Below are 20,664 nucleotides of genomic sequence, written 5' to 3'. Positions count from 1 at the left end.
GGCCGGTGCAGAGGATTCCCCCCAGCGTTGGACTCAGGGCTCCACTGCGAGCACAGATGAGAGCTCCTGTACGGGGGATTATTAAGATGTTAGGAGAATTCATAAAGGATTTAGGGAAAGGCGATCGCGCTGCTATGACAATCTGACCACATTTCCACTAGGCGATGTCATTAAATGCGACGGGCCGGCGGAGGTTAATGACGTGGGTCCACCGTGTTGAAACTACAATGTTCTTAAAATGGACTACTAAAAGCGCATCTACAAAACTTTCCCCTGTGCCTTCTTGCCGGTGAAATAATCCTAATTACCACAAGGTTGGGATTGAAATAAAAGCAATATAGACTACCAGGCTACAAGTAAGAAAAGTGAAACAATCACCTTCCTGTCCACTCAGAACTCAACATCAAACTAAGTATGATTGTATGAAATTAATTGTTGCATTTATGCAAAATATAGTTTCATCATATATCTCCTTCTGTGTGGACAACATCATCCCCTCCAAAACAGTCACAATCTTCCCCAACAATAAACCTTAGATCACCAAAGAGCTCAAGGAGATCCTCAACAAGAAGAAAAGGGTCTTCTTCACCAGCTCAGAAATGGAGAAAAAGGAGGTAAACAGAGAAGTCAAGCATGCCAAAAACTGCCAAACTCAAGTACAAGAACAAAGTGGAGGAGAAATTCACACAGGGGAACCTCCGCACAGCTTGGCAGGGCCTCAAAAACATGGCTGCTGTGAACACTGCTGCTACCAACATCAAAACCATCCAGGTTGCAGGCAGCAGCTTTACTTCTCTCCTCAACGATCTCAACTCATTCTACACCAGATTCAAGAAGGACAACACCACACAGCTGGAAGAAACAGTGTCCATGCTCAAGTCCAGTGACTCTGCACTCACCTTCAGCAGAGAGGATGTGGTGAGAGCCCTCAGGAGGACAAGGGAGAGCAGCTCACCTGGTCCAGACCTTATCCCCATCCCCAAGAAAAGCCCCGCCAAATCACTGAATGACCTCAGGCCTGTGGCCCTCACGTCTCTGGTGATGAAGGCAATGGAGAGGATCATAAAATAACACATCATCAGAGAAACCGACTCCCAGATGGACCCGCTACAATTTGCTTATCGTGCAGGCAGAGGTGTCGATGATACAAAAACATTCATAATAGACACTGTTCAAAAACACCTGGAGCAACCCAACACCTCAGCCAGACTCCTGTTTGCAGACTTCTCCTCTGCATTCAACACCCTGCAGCCTCACATCCTGGCTGACAAACCTTCAACTTGCTTCCATCTGAACGACCAGCTTATCCTGTGGATACTGGACTTTCTGACCAACAGATCACAGAGAGTTCTGGTCAACAACACCTTCTCCAACCTCCAACACACCTCAACTGGCTCAACTGCGTGCTCTCACCTCTGCTCTTCATCCTCTACACCGATGACTGCAGAACCACACAGCCAAACTGTCACCTGGTGAAGTACGCAGACGGCACAGTTCTCCTGTGTCTGCTGTCAGGCCCCTCTCAGCACCATGGACCAGTTCTTCAGGAGTTTGTGGAGTGGTGTGACAGCTCCTGCCTCGAACTGAATGTGAGCTAGACCAAAGACATGGTGGTGACCTTCTCCAACAAGCAGAGGGAACTGGCTGCAGCTGCAATCACCACAATCCATGAGAATCCTGTTAAACTAGAGGAGTATAAGTACCTGGGTACCATCTTTGACAGCCTGCTGAAATTCTCCTCCAACACCGAGGAGATTCTCAGGAAATGTCAGCAGCGAAAATACCTCCGAAGGAAGCTCAATTCCTTTGGAGTCAGTAAGAACATTCTTCTGACCTTCTACTACTCCTTCATTGAGAGCATTATTACTTTTTCTATAACCTGCTGGTTCCACTCCACCACCCTCCAGAACAGAAACCGCCTGCAGAGCACGGTCACAGTCTGCTCTGAGATCATTGGACTACCTGTAAGGACTTTGACATCGATCTATGAGCAACAGACAATCAGGCTAGCAGGTGGGATTATGCAGGACCCCTCACACGCTCTCTTCCCAGCGTTTGAGTGGCTCCCCTCAGGATGCCGGCTTCGCTGTCCCTGCTGCAGGACACAGAGGAGAAGAACAACCTTTGTTCCCAGGGCTGTCCAGCTCCTCAACTCCTAACGCCCTGATTGAAATTGACACTTTATATTTAGGTTAAAATGTTTCGTCTACCTGCACTGTTGTTATTTTACTGCTCTGTGTGCCTTTGAATTGCCCCCGGGGAAAAATAAAGTTTTTTGAATTGAATTGAATTGAATCCCTTACATGATCTGTGTCACTTTTCTGTCATCGTTAATGTTCGTGAACAGTCGGATGTGCGACTCGCTTTAAATGATGCGGCCGCAAGGAATTGTGGGGCGGCATATCTCATCTCCTTTGGTAAAGGATGGTCCAGTGCTATCCTAAGCTAAAGGAGGTTATAAAGGAAGCATTGACCCACCTTTCCTTAACTTTGAGAGAATTCAAACAGCTCTTATCATGGCCGCCACTTAAATGCTTCATTTCACTCAGTTAGGAACCTTCCTAAGCAAAAATGACAATTCGAACGCACCCAAGGATAAGAAATTACAAAATAAAAACACCTACAGACTAAACTAGGAAACATTAAGATAACACACAAGGGAAACAAGCAACACCAGAAGAATGAGAACTAAAGCAAGAAAAATAAATCTAAACTCTGAAATACAGAAAATACAAAACTAAACCAGACCAAATCATGACACAGTCAGAATAAAACAAAACACTTTGATTCATGTGGAAAACAATTCATACAATATTCTCTGTTTGATCTTATTCAGGACATGATAAAGTCTGTGGACTGAGCACTGACATGTAATTAATAACAGGTCACTAAGCATACTGATTGGTTGATTAAATGTAAGAGGGTAGTGGGTAGTAACAATGCCATGGCATTAAAACCAACCTTTTTACACATTGTTAAAACAAAGATTTATACACACACATTGAAGACAAAAGTAAAGAGACCCTGCATATTAAAGAAAAAGGAATAAAACTGTCACTCTCAGTTTATTATAAATTAGAAGAAGTAGATAGACTAAAGGTGAACATACATAAACCAGGATTACACACACACACACACACACACACACACACACACACACACACATGCACAAACATGAACCTCTCGACATGCACTGATGGAGAGATACCAGAGTGAAGAGTTTGAACAAAAGCACAACCGAGCAGTTTTTGGGGTCCAGTGTCTTTTTGGTCGAGGAAAGTAAAACAACCAAACTCTCTGCCTTTGATCCAACAGGGACTTGAACCGGGGCAACCCTCAAGTTACCAGCCCATGTATTATTATTTTCCTTTAACTTTTCCCACGTCATCCTCAGCACACACTGTCTTTATGTGGTCAATCTGCACAACTTAATGACAACCCCTATGGGGAAATATAGTCTACAGTACACTAGAGGGCAGCACTTGATTAATAATAGGAAGACAGAGTGAGCAGTGGATTATTCTTATAGACACACACACACACACACACACACACACACACACACACACACACACACACACACACACACACACACACACACACACACACACACACACACACACAACACACACACACACACACACACACACACACACACAAACACACACACACACACACACGATTTGCAAGTCTTGACTTCAGCAGAAGTGAGTCATCATTCTGTAACGTCTCCCTCTCTCATCTACAGGATGCACCTGCAAGCCTCGTGTCCTCATTTGACCTCATGTAAATTAGGGGTTGAGGACCTTTCTGTTACTTTATGCTTGACTGGAAACATGCTGATGTTTTAATAATAATAATTCAAAAGTTTGGGTTTTTAATATTGTACATATTTACAGGCCACACATGTTAACATGTCACAAGTGATTCAGAGATATATTGGCAAACTACCTTTAAATATAGAACATATACATTTAAAAGAGACAATACAGATTCACTCTCATTGTAAACTTGGCAGTAATACACTGTATATATTTGAGTTTTGTAGTGAGGCAGAAAAAAAACAGTTAGATTGAATCAAGGCGGCGTTGTGCCGGACCGTTGTGGTGAAGAGGGAGTTGAGCCTGAAGGTAAAGCTCTCGATTTACCGGTCGATCTACGTTCCAACCCTCACCTATTGTCATGAGCTATGGGTAGTGACCGAAAGAATAGGATGGCGGATACAAGCGGCCGAAATGAGCTTCCTCCAGAGGATGGCTGGGCTCAGCCCAAGAGATAGGATGAGGAGCTCGGACATTCGGGGGGAGCTCGGAGTAGATCCGATGCTCCTCCACATCGAAAAGAGCCAGTTGAGGTGGTTTGGGCATCTGTTAAGGACACCTCCTGGACACCTCCCTTTAGAGGTTTTCTTGGCCCAGAATACATTTTTTATTTTATTTTTTTGATAAGTTAATATGCTCTGTTGTTCTTTTACTCTCTTTTATTTTATTCTTTTATTTTTATTTTTCCCTTCCTTTCTGCTCAGTCTTCTTTTCTGTCGTAGAATGAGCTAACAGAAATATTTATCCATGCCTGTATAGATGATGCACTTATATGTAGATCTTCTATACAAACCATTTACAAATGTATATATGCTCATTCTGACAGTTTATGTTGTTTTTCTTCAAAACTATCAAATAAAAAGTATTTAAAAAAAACAGAATACGTTGGAGGGATAATACTTCCCGTTTAGCCTGGGAATGGCTCAGAATCCCCCAGGAGGAGCAGGAAAGTGTTGCTGGGGAGAGGGAAGTCTGGGTTGACTTACTGCGCCTGCTACCACCGCGACCCGACCTCGGACAAGAGGAAAAAAATGGATGGATGGATGGATGTGTTTCTATAAGTGTGAGTCTGTTTACACAATGACATCAAGAAGAATTTTACATTTAAGGTCACAGAGAATTAAACATTTTTATTATTAACTATGAAACTAAATAAAATGACACAATCAGGACATCAGCAAACTTCTTTAGTCAAGTGAAAACATGTTGGTTTGTAGACAACGTGAAAAAGTATCTTAGAGATGATCCAAGATGATGTTAGAAATCTGCATGATGTGTTTAATTAATGAATGAAAACAGTGCTGAGTGTGTAAACTCCTCCTCTCCTCCTCTTCCTCCTCCTCTCCCTCCTCCTCCTCCTCCTCCTCCTCTCCTCAGTGTCTTTATAAGCTTCAGTGTCTCTTCTCCTCACACTCCAACCCTGCTCACCTCTCAGCTGGACAGTAAGGGACGTTTACAGCACACACTGACAACATGCTGGGGACCCTGTGCACTCTCATCACTGCTCTAACATGTAAGGAGGCTGACTTACTGCAGCTTTGAGCTCATGTTGGATTCATCAGTCTGTGTGTTTCTCTTGACTCCATGTCATCTTGTTGTTTCCAGGTGTGAGTGCTGTGACGCTGGTGACACAGAAGCCTCCTGTTGTGACTCTGAGGAGAGGAGAGACAGCCACCATGGACTGTAACCTGGGGACTGTGACTGATAGTGCTGCTCGTTGGTACAAACAGATTCCAGGAGGAGTTCCTCAGTTTATTTTGTATAATCATCATTCATATAGCTCTCCAAGCTATGGCTCTGGTTTCTCCTCTCCAAAGTTCACATCCACTCATCAGTCACAAACAGATTATCGTTTGATCATCAGCACTGTGGAGGAGAGAGACTCAGCAGTTTATTACTGTCAGACATGGGACAGCTCTGTCAGTGAGCACGTATCACAGTGATTTACACCGTGACAAAAACCTCCTCACTGAACACTTCTGCTTTTTGACTCTCTTTCACATCTAACGCTCCTTGTAACTGCTCTACTCTAGAATGTGACATCCAATAAGTGTCCTAAATGTATTCTTAAAGGACAGAAACCTCATCTCATTTATTACTACACATAAGAAGAAAAATCTTTAGTCAGTGTCTATGTTCATCTTTTCTACATGTTGATATAAACAGTTGGACTGAGCTCAGTGCAGGAATACCCCACTGATTGATAAATAAAGAGAAACACACAGATTCATTCTTTATCTCTGGAAACATTGAAAACCAAGAGGAGCTTGTATTTAGAATATAAATCACACAAGTGAAGAGAAAAGAAAAGAAACCATCTTGTGATGATTGTGTTTTAAAATAATGACAAACACTATCACCTCCAAATGAATGTGACATGAATATGATATTAGTGTGTACAGAGTGAAGGGAACTTTAATACGATGCAGAAGAAGATCATGTTTGTGTCTCATTATGAGTTTCTGTTGATTTTTATAACTAATAACAGAAATAACAGGACAGATTTACAACTCAGAAAAAAGATTATGAAACATTTTTAATCAGCTCAACTAACAGAGATGGACTTTATGTTTTATACATAAACTTTTGTTGGACCCTCAGGTTATTTACTAGATTCAAAGAAGATCATCAGAACTCCAAAGACAACAACAATGACAAACAGGAACAAACAGACATAAATCCTGTCTGTTATTAATGAATGAAAACAGTGCTGAGTGTGTAAACTCCTCCTCTTCCTCCTCCTCCTCTTCCTCCTCCTCCTCCTCCTCCTCTCCTCAGTGTCTTTATAAGCTTCAGTGTCTCTTCTCCTCACACTCCAACCCTGCTCACCTCTCAGCTGGACAGTAAGGGACGTTTACAGCACACACTGACAACATGCTGGGGACCCTGTGCACTCTCATCACTGCTCTAACATGTAAGAGATTCTTCTCAGTCCTTTCACACACCATCATTTCACACACAAACCTTTCACTCATGTCTTTTTCTCTGTGTGTGTGTTACAGATGTTGATGCAGTGATAGTGCTGACCCAGACGCCTGCTGTCCACACAGTTTCTACAGGACAACAAGTTGATCTTCAATGTAACATCCAGAGAGCTGATGGATATTATGTCTCCTGGTACAAACAGGTTCCTGGTGAAGCTCCTCAGTATGTTCTGAGATTTTACCACTCTCACAGCTCACCTGGCTTTGGATCAGGATTCTCCTCAGACAGATTCAACTCTAAATCCTCATCAAACATAGATTATCAGTTCATCATAAAGAGAGCAGAGACAGGAGACTCTGCTGTTTATTTTTGTCTGACATGGGATAACTCTGCTAAGGAGAACGTATCACAGTGATTTACACCGTGACAAAAACCTCCTCACTAACTACTTCTGCTTTTTGATTCTCTTTCACATTGAATAATGCTCGCTGTAAATACACTACACACAATGTATCATTAGTATCAAACAGTGTCCTCAATATATTCTAAAAATGCCATTTAGATGGAACAAAACTAATAAATGTATCTCATTAACAAACATAAAGAAACCACAAATGTCAGTATTTGTTTCATGCCCTTTTTCTTTTTCTAATTTACAACATAGAGCAATTTGTGCCAAAAAAAGTGAAGAACAAGGACGAGCAAAGAGATGAATTCTTTACCTCTGGAAACATAAAAAAACAAGAGCAGCTTGCATTTAGAATATAAAGCACACAAGGAAATAAGAAAGAAAAAAAACCTTCATATGATTGTTTTCTTTAAATTTATCAAGTTAATCAAAATAATTTGAACTATAACGACTACAAAATGAATGACCATGAGGAAGTTTAAAGCTCAGAGGAGAGATTTCACATTGTTTGATTAGACTGATGAAATCCTGATTCTGTTTGATTCATCCTTCAGCCTCAGGCCAAATGTTTGTCTGGAAACAGAAAAGTGTGTCAAAGTTGACTTTAGAAAGAGAAGAAGAAGAAGAAGAGACAAACTTCATGATGTTGGAAACATGTCACAGAATCACAGGAATGATGTGTTTACAATCTCAAGAGTCAATATAATAACAGAAGATGATTTCTTAGAGAGAGAACATTTCATGAGAAGTGTGACGAAAGTGAGATAACCTGAGAAATGTTCAATCTGAAACATTCTTTATACTCAACCTGTTTACTGCACAAACTCAAATACACAAGTGTGAGAACACATTACACTTCAAATCATGTAGACTTTATTTCTTCATTAGATTATAAACACTGATCTCAAAGACATGAGGAGGCCTCTAAAGACAACAGGAACAACAACATGACAAACAGGAACAAACAGACATAAACCCTGTCTGTTATTAATGAATGAAAACAGTGCTGAGTGTGTAAACTCCTCCTCCTCCTCCTCCTCCTCCTCCTCCTCCTCCTCTTCCTCCTCCTCTTCCTCCTCCTCTCCTCTCCTCAGTGTCTTTATAAGCTTCAGTGTCTCTTCTCCTCACACTCCAACCCTGCTCACCTCTCAGCTGGACAGTAAGGGACGTTTACAGCACACACTGACAACATGCTGGGGACCCTGTGCACTCTCATCACTGCTCTAACATGTAAGGAGGCTGACTTACTGCAGCTTTGAGCTCATGTTGGATTCATCAGTCTGTGTGTTTCTCTTGACTCCATGTCATCTTGTTGTTTCCAGGTGTGAGTGCTGTGACGCTGGTGACACAGAAGCCTCCTGTTGTGACTCTGAGGAGAGGAGAGACAGCCACCATGGACTGTAACCTGGGGACTGTGACTGACGATGCTGTTCGTTGGTACAAACAGATTCCAGGAGGAGTTCCTCAGTATATTCTGAGCAACTATCACGGCTGGAGCTCTCCAGAGTATGGCTCTGGTTTCTCCTCTCCAAAGTTCACATCCACTCATCAGTCACAATCAGATTATCGTTTGATCATCAGCACTGTGGAGGAGAGAGACTCAGCAGTTTATTACTGTCAGACATATGACAGCTCTGTCAATGAGTACGTATCACAGTGATTTACACCGTGACAAAAACCTCCTCACTGAACACTTCTGCTTTTTGTCACTGCACTTAACTTTGACCACAATGAAGCCACAAAAGAAATTCAACACTATTAATATTACAGTGCATACATTTCAATATACTATTATTAGTCTGATTTTTTCAATGTTGGTTAAATATTCTCTGGTTAAAGAATTATCATGTTGTGTCTCCTGTTCTTTGAGTCAGCTCTTGTCTCACACGTTCATCAACAGGTCCAGAACTGATGCACAAACACAACATGTCTACATTCCCTGAGCAGATAGATTCAAAGGAACACTTGCTGTGTTTTTCTTAACTTCTCAAATGTGCTTCTCTTATCTGACAGACAAACTGTCTGTAACCTTGTCATCAAAAAGAAGAGGTGTCATCTCTTCTTTTTACCCGTCCTGTCTGCTGTCTTATAAGATCAGGGGGAGTTTCAGTCCATCAACCTGACTGGAGTTTGTCCAGTATATCTATTTGAATAAAATATACTCTCCATCACATCCAGCTTACTGCTCAGTATAGACTGCAGCTTGTTGCATGTTGCACAGAGCCTAGACATCTACCAGTTCTCCTGACACAGGGTCTGTGTGAGTCAGGCTGGGACCACAGGATCACATACGAGGTTTCATTTGAAGTATTATAGTAGAGGAGCTCTGGAGCAGCAGACAGTTTGCTTCCACCTTCACATGTGCTGCAGTCTTCAGTCACTGTCTGTCCAAAGAGAGGAATTGTGATACTGACATGTTCTCTCTGTATGTTCTGTCTAATTCACAGGCATACAATCACTGGGTTAGTGACAGTGTTTCACATTGATTAGGAAACAATTGATTTAATACACACAAACACACACACATTCTCACCTTGTCATTGTGTGTGTTTGTGTGTTCTTTACTATGGTGTTGTATTTTCTGTAGCAGCAGCCTCTTTGTTATGTCTTGTGTTCATGCAGAGAAGATTTTACACTTCACAGAATATGAGACACCAACACATGTAGAAAGTAAGTCGATAAACCACCTTTACAAGAATCTCTTTAAACATTTCTCTTGTTTGATTTGTTGTGTTTAAGAAAAGTAACCCTTTTTTGTACTCAACATACCATTTTATGAAAATGCACTTTACCTTTATCCATGAAGACAGATGGAAACTACTGGCAATGTAGAGTCACCAATTGACCTAACGAGCATGTCTGGACTGTGGGAGGAATCCAGAGTACCTGGAGAGAGCCCACGCATGCACGGGAGCAAACTCCAAACAGAGAGGCCCTGTCCAACATACAATTCAGACTTGAAAAGCTCCTGTTTCTAGGTTATGAATTTCACAGCAACAAAATTGATTCATTATCAACAAGCACCTCTTCATAGAACTATACTCACATTTACATCGTGTTATAAAGGTTTCTTTTTGGTACAATCATGAAGAAACTTGAACAAAACAAGAAAGGATACTAAACAAAGCGTTCTTCAGGGTGAAAAGAGTTTGATAAAAGTCCATCAGTGTTGTTGTAATGTGAGCAGACTGATGAAAGAATGACATGTTGACAGTGAAAGTTGCTCTCAACAGGATGTTTCAGTTCCACTCCCCTCATTAGTGAGAGTCAGGAGGTTTTTGTACAGCCATGTATACAAACTGAATCACTGTGGTATTCGGACAAGGCACCAAGCTGTTTGTGACGAGTAAGTACTTTGAAACTCATCATGAAATGAGAGAGATTTGATCATTCTTATTCAAACTGATCAGTAATCATCATTTGTTATTTAACTCATTGTTCAGATATATTTTTGTGTGAACAACACACATTTATATTTAGTTCTCTTTCTGACACCAGACTATGTCTTGGAATGAAACGGAAAGCTTTCAAAAAGCTTTCAACATTTGTATGAAATAGTTTCTGTCAATTCTGAAGTATGTTGATGTTTGAGGAATGTTGAACAGTTCAGATCAAATTACAAAATGTGACAATTCATGTCCAAATATAAACGGCATGTTTGATCCTTTCTAAACCTTTGTTGAATCATCTCTAAAATGTTTCTTACAATATGATATGAAGAATTCAAACTTCTAAACTTCTCGTGTTTCAAATGTTTAAAGTTTTTGATGAGTTAGTTTTTTAAATGAAAAACATGCTTTGGATTATTTCCTCATTTCTAAGTGTTAGATAGTTGGTTAGAAAAAAGAATTGAATTGTTATTTCAGGACAGTTGTTTCATATTTCACAAAGTATTTTTCATGGCAGACAAAGTGTCTTTATGATATTGTTACTGTCATAAAAAATGATCCTGATTGATGAATGACTCATCATTTTGATCATCATTTCATGATGTTTTTACATGTGATGACAACATTCTTTACTGCAGCCTGTTTGTCAAACTGTGAACAAAACTAATGAGTTGATGGTCTCTGTCATACTTTGTATTGAATGACTTCACTTGTACTCATGTGTTCAATGTCCTGTGTGTGTGTGTGTGTGTGTGTGTGTGTGTGTGTGTGTGTGTGTGTGTGTGTGTGTGTGTGTGTGTGTTCAGGCTCCAGCCTCTCTCCTCCTGTCCTCACAGTCTTCCCTCCGTCCAGTGCTGAGCTCCAGTCCAACAAAGCCTCTCTGGTCTGTCTGTCCTCTCAGTCTGTGCCTTTTGCAGATGTGAGCTGGTCTGCTGCTGGGAGTCCAGTGAGCAGTGGGATCTCTACCAGCACGGCCGTTCAGCAACCAGACCAGACTTTCCAAATCAGCAGCTATCTGTCCATCCAGACGTCAGACTGGAACATGGACAAGGTCTACACATGTCGAGTGTCTTTGGGCTCCCAGACTTCAGAGAAAACCATCAACAAGTCCCACTGTTCCACTGAAGACCAGTAGAGGAGCAGAGGGACCATTTCTAATCTGCTTCTTGACTCTTTGTGCTGTTTGCTCATTACAAGGTTCACATTTTACAGTATATGTCTGCATGCTTGTAATACATGTTGTGACCTCTAGGTGGAGGTGATGGATCAGCTTTGCAACTTGCTACAGATTCATTAATTATGCAACACAAAATGTGATTAATGAAGAATTTTCTTTAATTGAACTCATGAATAAAAATAACAAAAAAAATAAAAAATGGTTGAACTGTTTATTTCCTCATTACTGATGTTTGTCTTACCAACAGGTTATTAATCAACACAAAAACATTTCATTGATTCAGTCTTTAAATAATAAAACAGTATTTGAAGATGTTTCTATTTTAAATAGGTCAACCTGTGCATCAACAAAGAGCTTTTTCATTTTATTGTATATTTGCCTCGTTTTAGTTTCTTGCATAGGAAGTGTTATTAGAATAATCAGATAAAATGAACAAATGAAACTGAGATTTCATCCTCCATCAGTGAAGCATCACCTCTCTGCTCCTCCCTCTCCTCCTCCTCAGGATGCACCTGCAGGCCTCCTCTCCTTATTCATAGCTGCATGCAAATGAAGAGGTCAAAGGTCAGCTCACTGTAAAACTGTCTCTGACCTGAAATACACTGATGTTTCATTTGTGATCAATTGGTTAATCAGACAAATACCTTAACAATGTCCTTAAATGTAGAGACTTGTAGGATCAGTTAAAATGTAAAAATAATAATAATAATTTTGATCATCTTTACATATTTAAATCCTTTAAAGATTTAGTTTTGAGTGGCTGCACCATACTGATGCTGATTATAAGGCACCATAAGGCTGTGTATATTTAATCATAGCTTAATCTTTTTTGCAGGACCTGCCTTGAAGTAGATTCTGACAAATGAAATCCAGAAACATAGATACTTGTGCAAAGATAATTATTTTCTTTTAAAGGGTTAAAAAAATGCACAGACAAACAGTAAGTGGATGACAAGTACTTCAATACATCACATTCTGTCATCACTTACAGATTGGTTTTCTTAAACATAACATATGGAAGAAAAAAACTCTAAGGCTTGACTTCAACCACAAGGGGGAGACAACTCTTGATGCATTTATGTGTGCATGTTTGAAAAGAGTCAGTTAAAGTGCAGTCAATTATCTTAAGATTCATATTTGATTGATTTAGAGGTTTTTGTATCAGCTATAAGTTTATACAAAAGACAAAGACAAAGCGTCTTGTGCACTGCAGGGGTTAAATATACCAGAAATGTATTTCACCAGTGTGACATTTTGATCACGACTATACTCCTCATCAGACGGTCTGATTTGTCTTCAGTGATTTTTTTGGGTCGACTCTGCACCTGCCCTATTGATTTATATGTGTGTATTTTCCTGATTGTTTTGAGTATATACATACAAACATTTTACCTAAGACAAAATAAACTCAACAGATTTGTATCTAATTAAGAATGCTTTTATTTCAAATAATCCATGCACAATAAAGCAAAGCTGTGTTCACACCAACAGTTATGTATAAAAAAATGCTGATCAATCTATTCATCGTCTTTGGTCAAATTCTTCTCTGAGGTGTGGGAGCCCAGAGGAACTTAACACTTGAGAAGGTTTAATGGACAGATAGACACAACATGTATTACAAGCATGCAGACATATACTGTAAGATGTGAACCTTGTAATGAGCAAACAGCACAAAGAGTCAAGAAGCAGATTAGAAATGGTCCCTCTGCTCCTCTACTGGTCTTCAGTGGAACAGTGGGACTTGTTGATGGTTTTCTCTGAAGTCTGGGAGCCCAAAGACACTCGACATGTGTAGACCTTGTCCATGTTCCAGTCTGACGTCTGGATGGACAGATAGCTGCTGATTTGGAAAGTCTGGTCTGGTTGCTGAACGGCCGTGCTGGTAGAGATCCCACTGCTCACTGGACTCCCAGCAGCAGACCAGCTCACATCTGCAAAAGGCACAGACTGAGAGGACAGACAGACCAGAGAGGCTTTGTTGGACTGGAGCTCAGCACTGGACGGAGGGAAGACTGTGAGGACAGGAGGAGAGAGGCTGGAGCCTGAACACACACACACACACACACACACACACACACACACACACACACACACACACACACACACACACACACACAGGACATTGAACACATGAGTACAAGTGAAGTCATTCAATACAAAGTATGACAGAGACCATCAACTCATTAGTTTTGTTCACAGTTTGACAAACAGGCTGCAGTAAAGAATGTTGTCATCACATGTAAAAACATCATGAAATGATGATCAAAATGATGAGTCATTCATCAATCAGGATCATTTTTTATGACAGTAACAATATCATAAAGACACTTTGTGTGCCATGAAAAATACTTTGTGAAATATGAAACAACTGTCCTGAAATAACAATTCAATTCTTTTTTCTAATCAACTATCTAACACTTAGAAATGAGGAAATAATCCAGAGCATGTTTTTAATTTAAAAAACTAACTCATCAAAAACTTTAAACATTTGAAACACGAGAAGTTTAGAAGTTTGAATTATTCATATCACATTGTAAGAATCATTTTAGAGATGATTCAACAAAGGTTTAGAAAGGATCAAACATGCCGTTTATATTTGGACATGAATTGTCACATTTTGTAATTTGATCTGAACTGTTCAACATTCCTCAAACATCAACATACTTCAGAATTGACAGAAACTATTTCATACAAATGTTGAAACCTTTTTGAAAGCTTTCCGTTTCATTCCAAGACATAGTCTGGTGTCAGAAAGAGAACTAAATATAAATGTGTGTTGTTCACACAAAAATATATCTGAACAATGAGTTAAATAACAAATGATGATTACTGATCAGTTTGAATAAGAATGATCAAATCTCTCTCATTTCATGATGAGTTTCAAAGTACTTACTCGTCACAATCAGCTTGGTGCCTTGTCCGAATACCACAGTGATTCAGTTTGTATACATGGCTGTACAAAAACCTCCTGACTCTCACTAATGAGGGGAGTGGAACTGAAACATCCTGTTGAGAGCAACTTTCACTGTCAACATGTCATTCTTTCATCAGTCTGCTCACATTACAACAACACTGATGGACTTTTATCAAACTCTTTTCACCCTGAAGAACACTTTGTTTAGTATCCTTTCTTGTTTTGTTCAAGTTTCTTCATGATTGTACCAAAAAGAAACCTTTATAACACGATGTAAATGTGAATAGAGTTCTATGAAGAGGTGGTCGTTGATAATGAATCAATTTTGTTGCTGTGAAATTCATAATCTAGAAACAGAAGCTTTTCAAGTCTGAATTGTATGTTGGACAGGGCCTCTCTGTTTGGAGTTTGCTCCCGTGCATGTGTGGGCTCTCTCCAGGTACTCTGGATTCCTCCCACAGTCCAGACATGCTCGTTAGGTCAATTGGTGACTCTACATTGCCAGTAGTTTCCATCTGTCTTCATGGATAAAGGTAAAGTGCATTTTTATAAAATGGTATGTTGAGTACAAAAAAGGGTTACTTTTCTTAAACACAACAAATCAAACAAGAGAAATGTTTAAAGAGATTCTTGTAAAGGTGGTTTATCGACTTACTTTCTACATGTGTTGGTGTCTCATATTCTGTGAAGTGTAAAATCTTCTCTGCATGAACACAAGACATAATGAAGAGGCTGCTGCTACAGAAAATACAACACCATAGTAAAGAACACACAAACACACACAATGACAAGGTGAGAATGTGTGTGTGTTTGTGTGTATTAAATCAATTGTTTCCTAATCAATGTGAAACACTGTCACTAACCCAGTGATTGTATGCCTGTGAATTAGACAGAACATGCAGAGAGAACATGTCAGTATCACAATTCCTCTCTTTGGACAGACAGTGACTGAAGACTGCAGCACATGTGAAGGTGGAAGCAAACTGTCTGCTGCTCCAGAGCTCCTCTACTATAATACTTCAAATGAAAGCTCGTATGTGATCCTGTGGTCCCAGCCTGACTCACACAGACCCTGTGTCAGGAGAACTGGTAGATGTCTAGGCTCTGTGCAACATGCAACAAGCTGCAGTCTATACTGAGCAGTAAGCTGGATGTGATGGAGAGTATATTTTATTCAAATAGATATACTGGACAAACTCCAGTCAGGTTGATGGACTGAAACTCCCCCTGATCTTATAAGACAGCAGACAGGACGGGTAAAAAGAAGAGATGACACCTCTTTAAAACAACATGTTCAGAAGGTGTTTGGTTCTTTTCATCAGTCTGCTCAGGCTCAATCTAAGATCACTAAATGGTATTACATTTTAATCAAGGCATATTATGCAACTGAAACTCTTTTCTTTGTGTTTCTGTTTCATGTAGATCTTCTTTGTGAGGTCAGCTGGTGGGGGGGCAGACAAGGTTACAGACAGTTTGTTTGTCAGATAAGAGAAGCACATTTGAGAAATTAAGAAAAACACAGCAAGTGTTCCTTTGAATCTATCTGCTCAGGGAATGTAGACATGTTGTGTTTGTGCATCAGTTCTGGACCTGTTGATGAACGTGTGAGACAAGAGCTGACTCAAAGAACAGGAGACACAACATGATAATTCTTTAACCAGAGAATATTTAACCAACATTGAAAAAATCACACAAGATGAATAATAGTGTATTGAAATGTATGCACTGTAATATTAATAGTGTTGAATTTCTTTTGTGGCTTCATTGTGGTCAAAGTTAAGTGCAGTGACAAAAAGCAGAAGTGTTCAGTGAGGAGGTTTTTGTCACGGTGTTAATCACTGTGATACGTACTCATTGACAGAGCCGTCCCATGTGCTACAGTAATAAACTGCTGAGTCTCTCTCCTCCACAGTGCTGATGATCAAACGATAATCTGTTTGTGACTGATGAGTGGATGTGAACTTTGGAGAGGAGAAACCAGAGCCATACTCTGGAGAGCTCCAGCCGTGATAGTTGCTCAGAATAAACTGAGGAACTCCTCCTGGAATCTGTTTGTACCAACAAGCTCTTTGGCCAGTCACAGTTCCCAGGTTACAGTCCATGGTGGCTGTCTCTCCTCTCCTCAGAGTCACAACAGGAGGCTTCTGTGTCACCAGCGTCACAGCACTCACACCTGGAAACAACAAGATGACATGGAGTCAAGAGAAACACACAGACTGATGAATCCAACATGAGCTCAAAGCTGCAGTAAGTCAGCCTCCTTACATGTTAGAGCAGTGATGAGAGTGCACAGGGTCCCCAGCATGTTGTCAGTGTGTGCTGAGAATGGCCTTGGAACTTGGAAAGTGAGATCACTGCTGACAGATTAGAGGCTTTGGAGGATGAGGAGAGGAGGAGCTGGAGGAGCCATTTAATACAGCACAGAGACTGAGAGTGAGTGACAGGAGGAGGAGCTTTGATTCAATCTAACTGTTTTGGCTTTTTTTTTTCTGCCTCAATACAAAACTCAAATATATACAGTGTATTACTGCCAAGTTTACAATGAGAGTGAATCTGTATTGTCTCTTATAAATGTATATGTTCTTTAGTTAAAGGTAGTTTGCCAATATATCTCTGAATCACTTGTGACATGTTAACATGTGTGGCCTGTAAATATGTACAATATTAAAAACCCAAACTTTTGAATTATTATTATTAAAACATCAGCATGTTTCCAGTCAAGCATAAAGTAACAGAAAGGTCCTCAACCCCTAATTTACATGAGGTCAAATGAGGACACGAGGCTTGCAGGTGCATCCTGTAGATGAGAGAGGGAGATGTTACAGAATGATGACTCACTTCTGCTGAAGTCAAGACTTGCAAATTGTGTGTGTGTGTGTGTGTGTGTGTGTGTGTGTGTGTGTGTGTGTGTGTGTGTGTGTGTGTGTGTTTGTGTGTGTGTGTGTGTGTGTGCGTGTGTGTGTTTATGTAGGTGTGTGTGTGTTTGTGTGTGTGTGTGTGTGTGTCTATAAGAATAATCCACTGCTCACTCTGTCTTCCTATTATTAATCAAGTGCTGCCCTCTAGTGTACTGTAGGCTATATTTCCCCATAGGGATTGTCAATAAGTTGTGCAGATTGACCACATAAAGACAGTGTTTGCTGAGGATGACGTGGGAAAAGTTATGGTGTATAATGTCTGTTTGTTCCTATTTGTCATGTTGTTTGGTAGCTAATCAGCTGTGTGACTTTCTCCATGACAACAGTTCATTTGAGGAGTTTCAATCAGGATTTAGAGTCCACCATAGCACTGACACTGCACAAGTTAAAGTTACAAATGATCTACTTCTAGCTTCAGACAGGGGACTTCTCTCTGCTCGTCTTGTAAGATCTTAGTGCTGCTTTTGACACTATTGACCATCAAATCCTACTACACAGACTAGAACATTTAGTTGGAATTACAGGGACTGCTTTAAGTTGGTTTGAATCCTACTTATCAGACCGATCTCAGTTTGTACATGTTAATGACAAGTCCTCTATGCACACCAAAGTTAGCCATGGAGTGCCAGAAGGTTCAGTGCTTGGACCAATTCTCTTTACATTATATATGTGAAATATTATGAGGAAACACTCCATACAGTTTCATTGGTATGCAGATGATACTCAGCTTTATGTATCAATGAAGCCTGATGGCACCAGTCAGTTATGCAAGCTAGAAACGTGCCTTAAGGACGTTAGGACCTGGATGACCAGACATTTTTTGCTACTTAACTCAGACAAGACTTAAGTTATTGTGCTAGGCCCTAAAAACCTCGGAGAGACTTTTTCTAGTCATGTGACTGTCCTTAATGACATCAGTCTGGCATCTAGCACCACTGTTAGGAATCTAGGAGTTCTATTAGATCAAGATATGTCCTTTACCTCTCACATCAGGCAAATTTCGAGAACAGCCTATTTTCACCTTGGTAATATATCCAAGATCAGGAATATCCTGTCGCAAAATGATGCAGAAAAACTAGTTCATGCATCTGTTACCTCCAGGTTGGATTATTGTAATTGTCTTTTGTGCTATGGTGGGCCTCTAAAGACTCTTCAACTAGTCCAGAACGCTGCAGCTCGTGTACTGACTAGAACTAGGAAAGGCGACCACATTACTCCTGTGTTGGCTTCTCTGCACTGGCTCCCTATAAAATCTAGAATAGAACTGAAGATCCTTCTTCTCACTTACAAAGCTCTAAATGGCCAGGTACCATCTTATCTTAAGGAGCTACTAGTGCACTGGTGGACTACTACTAATAATAATAATAATAATAATAAATTAGATTTATATAGTGCTTTTCTAAATACTCAAAGACGCTTTGACAGGAAACAACAACAAAAAAACTAAGCAAAAACTAAGAGAACAATACAAAATAGAAATAGTGTCAAGGGAAGAGGATGAGATTCATGTTTTTAGGGAGAGAGTTCCAGAGGGTGGGAGCTGCAATGGAGAAGGCCCTGTCCCCCCAGGACCGAAGGTTGGTCCTGCGGGGGGGGGGCAGGAGGTTTGCGTCCACAGACCTGAGAGTGCGGGTGGGAGTGTGTCGGTGGAGGAGCTCAGACAGGTAGGGGGAGCCAGGTTGTGGAGGGCTTTGTAGGTGAGGATGAGGAGTTTGAAGTGGATACGCTGGGGGATGGGGAGCCAGTGGAGGTCATGAAGGACAGGGGTGATGTGATCTCGGGTGCGGGAGTGTGTGAGGAGACGAGCAGCGGAGTTTTGAATGTATTTAAGTTTCTTGATTGATTTGGATGGTGAACCATAGAGGAGACTGTTGCAATAGTCTAATCTGGAGGTGATGAATGCGTGGGTGAGGGTCTCGGCAGCTGAGAATAAGAGTGATGGGTGGAGGCGGGCGATGTTTCTGAGGTGGAAAAAGGCTGTTTTGGTGATTTGTTTAATGTGTTTGTCGTAGGAGAGGGTTTGGTCAAAGATGACACCAAGGTTACGGATGTGGGGGGAAGGGAGCACTGTGGAGCCATCGATGGTTAGGGAGAAGTTGTTGGTGGATTTGATAAGGGATTTGGGGCCGATGATAATGACTTCTGATTTGTTGCAGTTGAGTTTGAGAAAGTTAGTTTGAAGCCAGGATTTGATGCAGTCAGTGAGGATTGAGTGAGTGGCAGGAGTGATGGCTTTGGTGGCGATGTGGAGCTGGATGTCGTCGGCAAAACAGTGAAACTGGAGAACATGGCGACGGATGATGTGACCAAGGGGGAGCATGTACATGATGAAGAGGAGAGGACCTAGTACTGAACTTTGGGGAACACCTTGGGAGAAAGGAGCAGTGGGGGATTTGCAGTGGTTGATGCTGATGAACTGGTATCTGTCAGAGAGGTGGGATTTGAGCCAGGAGAGTGCAGTGCCGGTGATGTTGAATGTGGCGGGAGAGAAGGATGGAATGGTTGATGGTGTCAAAAGCTGCGCTTAGGTCCAGTAGGATGAGGATGTTGAGGTTTCCAGCATCAGAGGAGAGGAGAAAGTCGTTGGTGATCTTGAGGAGAGCTGTTTCGGTGCTGTGGTGGGAACGGAAACCAGATTGGAATGATTCTTAGAGGTCATTGGCAGAGAGGTGGATTTTGAGTTGTGAAGCAACAGCATGTTCCAGAAGTTTTGAGGGAAAGGGGAGGTTGGAGATGGGTCTGTAGTTGTTTGGGATGTCGGGATTGAGTCCAGGTTTTTTTTAAATGGGGGTGACAGCAGCAAGTTTGAGGGATAGTGGAACGGCCCCAGTGGAGAGGGAGGAGTTAACTGTTGAGATGATGAGTGGGGATAGGGTGGGAAGGCAGGCCTTGACAAGACTGGTGGGGATGGGGTCCAGAAGGCAGGTGGAGGTTTTCATTCCCGTGATGAGGTCAGAGAGCTCTGCAGGGGAGACAGGGGAGAACTGGGACAGTTGCTGAGAGGTTAAGGTGGGGGAAGGGAAAGAAGGCGGGACAGGTAAAAGAGGTGCCAGGTTGTTGTAGATGGTGTCTATTTTTGTTTGGAAGAATGACAGGAAGGAGGTGCATTTG

The sequence above is a fragment of the Labrus bergylta genome, chromosome 16 (assembly GCF_963930695.1).
Source record: "Labrus bergylta chromosome 16, fLabBer1.1, whole genome shotgun sequence".
NCBI classification, from domain to species: domain Eukaryota; kingdom Metazoa; phylum Chordata; class Actinopteri; order Labriformes; family Labridae; genus Labrus; species Labrus bergylta.
The sequence above is the reverse complement of the archived record's forward strand: the minus strand, read 5'-3'. Positions refer to the sequence as shown.